Below are 5869 nucleotides of genomic sequence, written 5' to 3' on the forward strand. Positions count from 1 at the left end.
AAGATAATTATAGTCAAGTGCGTTTATCAAGCATATATATTTTGAGAAATAAGATGATGTCCTGCGCGTTGATGCCAGAGCCTTGCTAAAAAAACATAAATATTTGCTAAAAAACATCTCGAGCTAATGGAGAGCAACATCCCGAAAATGAGTTATAGCTAATGGAAAGCATAAATGGTTGCATGACTAGGAAAAATAAATAATGAGTTATAGCTATTTAAAAATTGAAGAAGTCAACATGAATCGTTGACATGCATGCTATAAACGTGCAAAGCACGTGCCAATTACTAGTATATATAAATTCCATGGAAACGAGGAAACAAAAACGACATTGTCTACAAATTCTTCAGTTTGCATCAACTGATGGACGAAAACTACAGATAGTCTCCAAGCAGCTAGCCACATTGTCAGTTAAAGCTTATTGCACACACATAAAGTACAGACTACGTACATAATAGTACTTGTCTTTGCCTAATAGATACATGACCAGACTTAAGAAAACATTCAACCTCAATTCCTGCTGCAACACCAAGTTGGTCCTTTGGCTCCATTCCAAGGGCTTCTCTGGATTCAGGCATTCTAAAGCTCAGGATCGATGTCGGCTTCCCTTTCACTTGATCAAACCGGGCTTCTCTGGATTCATGCAATCTAAAGCTCCAACCAGTAGGATTGATGTCGGCTTCCCTTTCACCTGATAAAACCGGGCTTCTCTCGATTCATGCATTCTAAAGCTCCAACCAGTAGAACTGATGTGATCTTCCCTTACACCTGATCAAACCAAATGTTTTAATTATATCAGATGAACGACCAAGCACCAGGGTTTAATATATCAATAATTTTCATTTCCACGCACAGTATATCAGCTAAGTTTATTTTTTGTCTGAATCATAATGCTATTAAATGAACTACACAAGAGTTTCAACTAGTAGATACTAGTGTTTTGCTTAACACATTGCTAGTAGTTTGATATTGCTGGAATTGAGGAAATAACAAGACTTAAAAGACAGCATGTGCCTAGAATGAAGTAGGAAAATGTACCTAACATTGCCTCTCTTCCTCTGTTGTTGTTGTCTCTGCTTGTTGTTCTAAGCCTGACGCATCCACTTCATGGTCCTCCTCTGCATGCATCGGGCCGACTAAACAGATGAAGGATGTAAGCAACATGAGGAATAAATTCCCTTGCTCTAATGGCATCCTAATTTTCTAACTGGCTCACTTCCTAACAGTAATTCAGATACTCAGTGTCAGGCCTCGGCATGGCTGCATCATCCTCCATATCTATGACTATGTTATGCAATATGCAGCAGGCATGGATTATGTCACGATTGATAGCGCAGGACGTCTCTCCCTGCAGGTACTTCCATGTGTCTGCAAACCTTACAAGTGCCTCCAGCGCACAGGTTGTGGTTGCAGAGTGTCTCTTGTTGAAATCGGCCTTGGGCTGTGGGAGGTCTTCTGCCTGGTAAGGTGTGAATAGCCACATGAGAAAAGGGCATCCTACATCGCCAGTTAATTCTCACGTCTTAGATGTTAGGTTTGGCTGCGAGGTCTGTTTGGTATTAGGTCCAGACTATAAGCATCCCTACATCAACTGGATAGGAGTAGCGACAGATGTTTCCTAGACGGTGGCTTTAGGTTTACTGTTGTATGACTTTGTAAGGTCTTATGTGAATTTTTAATAAAATGGCTGCATGCATCCTCCAGATACAGAGGACGGGGGTCCTCCTCCATTTCTAAAAAAACATCACCAGTTAATTATTCCCCAACTTCTGATCCATCTACCGCTACCTTCAACTTGATGCCGTTCAGCCAATCACCCTTCTCAGACTCCTTGAAGATTTCAGAGTCATGCAATAGGCTCAACTGGTTCTTGCTATCTGCCGGTCCAAACCAATCATCCATGAACCTCATCCTTGGATCAACCATGACTTGCATCTGAGTGATGTCATTCTTCTCAATGTTTGGAGCAGTTGGTACAAATGGGATGTGAGTAGTACATATAACACCGCAACAGATATGCATATGATGGATCTTTTCAAACATGGATTTGATCTTCTCCATTTCACTGGAGTCTGCCCAGTACAGATGGTGCTCTGCTCGGTTGCACACAACAGCAACAAACCTTTCGGTTATCAACAAGAGAGTTGACTTGTTCACACCAATAGAGGACCATATGGTCTCCAGTGGCTCATTAGAGTACAACCTTCTCAGAGCATTGGCTACTCAATCTTGTAAAGACATCACCCTCCCGTCAACAAAGGTGTCTTGTTCATATCTTCCAGTGACGACACCTTCACCAGGCTGCAGATTTAGCTAAATGTTTTTCTTGTTATTTTGAAGGAAGACTCAAATCTTTGAGCTTCCTCAAAAGAAGATCAGGTTCCTGCATGAGAAGAAAGCATAAAAGTTATTACACAATTCAAAACTTGCAAGGCAAGAGCCCAACTGTGGTAGTGTTAAAAAAATAGTGAGATCCACATATCACATATGAGCTATAATTAATTAATCATAATGATATTACTGTTCATTTTTAATCTGGATGTAACCTAAGAGAAAAAGTGAGAGCAAAAAGTAATTAACAACATGAGGGCGTGCAGCCAGATCATGCTATTGGTCAATAAATAGCTATAACAAAACTATAAGAAGCTAGTCGTCTAATGGCTATTTTCTTTACAGCAATGCATATACATTGATATTACTACCAATGTTTTTGGTTGTCTTGCTCTACAACGTTGTACTCAAAAGGTTGCTCCAGAAGCTAGCCATCTATTTACAGTAATACATCTATGCTGACATTGTGTCAACTAGTCTTTTTGTTCTCTACTCTAGAAGGGTGTATCCAAAAGGAATGAGAATGTTGGGAATATATTCAAACTCAAAACATGTCGATGACAGGTAGAAAACAAAGAGAACAGTTCAAGTAACCAGAAGAAATAGACAAATTAAGATGAACGAGCAATGCTAAATTACCTCTGGACATGAAAGAGCGGCTGACATTTGTCTCCAAGTTGAAGGGGTTAGCTATGTACAAGACATACCATTTCTTTCTATTATCTCCTTCACGTGCATATGCCTTGACATGCTCAACATGGCTGAACATGTCCCATTCAGGGCCAGATTGTCCTGCTGCTATGGAAATGAGCAGCTCTAGGCTGCAGTATAGCTCCAAATGCCTTGGGTTTATACCTCCCATGTATTCTGGGAGTGACTCCATGTCTTCTTCCGCAAGTACGAGCCTCTGGAGTGCAGGAACACCCTCCAACACCTTCAGCTCCGGGCACTCTTCGATGGTAAGCTTCTGCAGTCTGGGAAGATTAGTAATCCTCTCCAGGTCAAGGTCTTCATTCAGACCCAGCTCAACCAGAGATGAAAAGTTCTCTAGAGATATGAGACCCTGGACATATCGCACGGATAATTTATTCAAAGCCCTTGCCTGGGAGGCAAGGCCAGGAGGAAGACACTTCAATTTGCATTGGCTTAGAAAAAGTTCCTGCAAGACAGGAAAGGCTTGCACTTGCTCCTCCCACTGCCACTCCTCCCATCCCACCATCCTATTAAATTCATCTCACGCAACTTCGGAAACCCAGCCACCATTTGGGAGGAGCTAGCACTATGGTGATGGTAGGACTGCAGGAAATCAGGTCCAATGCGCTTGATGGCTGGAGCACGGTAGATCTGAATAAACTCCAAATAAGGGAGCTGAGACAAGCCATCAGGAAGTTGTCTGCATAATACATCAGTAATGAACAGAAACCTCAAGCTCTTGAGGGGCACAACTGATGATGACATCATCCACCTTGGGAGCCATCGACCATAATATCCTTTGATGTCAAGATTTTCTAACCTGGGCGGAGGGCAGAGCTCATCAAACACCTTCTCGATTTGTTGTTGTTCTTCCTCAGAGACACTATCTCCGTCTTTAATCAGGTCACCATTTGCTAATATACTATTCGGACCACAACTTAAGAATAGGGAGGTAAGATGCACCTTATCGCCAAGCTTTGCCTTTGTTGTAGACGAGGACAAAATTACATTCTCCAGTCCATGTATTCCAAGTTCCCTGAGATGAGAAAGAGGGCCCAACTCTTCCAAACTGCACCAATCACCATCCACTTGGGCTGGAAACCCTTTTAATGCCCTCAAGTTTGTTAGAGCACAAAACCCCCTAGGTATGCCTTCTATACTAGTCATATTAAAGTTAAGATGCCTTAGCTGACCTAACTTCAAAATGCTATGTGGAACTTTCACAAATTGTTCGCATCCATCAAGGCTAATGTACTGCAAGAATTTTATCATTCCAATGCTATCAGGCAGACTAGATATATCAGTGTTTTCCAAGGATAAGTACCTCAGGTGCTTGAGTTCATGCAAAGATTCAAGCAATGCTACGACATCTGCAGAGCATATATGTAAAGTTCGTAGACATGGAAAATGAACCAGCGAATCACCAGGCTTGATATTTATATAGCCAACTGATATCAGTGCCCTTAATGTTTTTTGTGCTTGCAAAGAACTCCAGGCTAACCCATCTGATTCTAAAGATAACCGAAGAAACTCATGTGCACCAAGTTTACTAACAATATTAGTTTCTCCACCATGACCTGCTAGTGCCTCATCTCTAGCCACAAATTGAGCAAATGAGCGTACAACATCATGCATGTCGCAGACAGATTGATCAACATACTTTGTATTTGGCTCTATAAGATTCCTCAGTATCAGCTCCTTATAGTACTTGCTTCCTAGTTCTTCCGAGTCGTCCGAGGTCCCATGCAGGAATCCTTCACTAATCCACATGCCAATGATTTCATTGCTAACAAACACTGCAGTTTTAGGGAGAAGGGAGTAGTGCAGAAAACATTGTTTGGCACAAGAAGATAAATCTTCATAGCTTAAATATACTGCATTGTTTAGCTCTTCGGGCATTGCAGATATCGACCATATAGAATTGTCCAAAACCATCTCCCACTCACGGTGTTTTCTGTCCCTCTGACACAAGAGTCCTCCCATTATTTTGACAGCAAGAGGCAAACCAGCACATTTTTCTACAATTTGCATTCCAATATCCTTGAGCATATCAATTTCACGTTCATCTGTCTCACTTGAGATTATCTGCAAGCAGTTGAACCGAAGAGTCAACAAGGAGCGGTTTTCCTTGAGAGAAATAACAGTTTTTTGTAAGGATCTAGTGTTCCAGTGTCAACTCAATATTAGTCAATGAGAAACTCGTGAAGAGAGACTCACGGAAGATTGAGTAACGTACTACCTTAATTGAAGTATTAGGTGAATGAACCGGTAAGCAGGAACGCTGCTGTAAACCGGGATACCTAGCATGTGAGCGACTATTATAAGAATGGGCTCACCCAGATTATTATAAGTTTCTTACTCTTTTAACCACAAGATGCTTAGTTTAATCTATCATCTTAGAAACTAAACAAATTACGAGCTTAATTATGCGGATAGGTACTACAATACATATATTCATCCTCAAGAAAAAAGAGGTCATATTTGATCTATAACTACACAGCAGAGGTATCAAATATGTTTAAATTAGCTTTATACATATTTATAATATGGACATTACTAGCTTTTCTTATTCGTGTTGGCTACCAAATAAGTATTGTTCTATTCATTACAACTTTTTCATATGTGGTCAGTACCATACCATTTAATCTGGGTTTATTAGTGACACCTCCAACCAAGGATTGACCGTGAATTTGTGAACATGATGTGGAAGAACAATACCGCTGTTTTCCACCTTTAATAAATCGAACAACATTTATATGATCCTAGTTATTGATTTTGTTGGACTTGCATTTCAGGTGGCGACGATGTATATTTCAAATTTAGCTTTCTAGAACGGGTGCCAAAG

General features: G+C 40.8%; 1 pseudogene; it reads right to left on the minus strand.

The window, feature by feature from the left end:
• Window positions 1-256: 256 nt before the first annotated feature.
• Window positions 257-5869, minus strand: part of LOC123140904 (disease resistance protein RGA2-like) — a 7783-nt pseudogene continuing 2170 nt past the window's right edge.

This window comes from Triticum aestivum, chromosome 6D, assembly GCF_018294505.1.
Source record: "Triticum aestivum cultivar Chinese Spring chromosome 6D, IWGSC CS RefSeq v2.1, whole genome shotgun sequence".
NCBI classification, from domain to species: Eukaryota; Viridiplantae; Streptophyta; class Magnoliopsida; order Poales; family Poaceae; genus Triticum; species Triticum aestivum.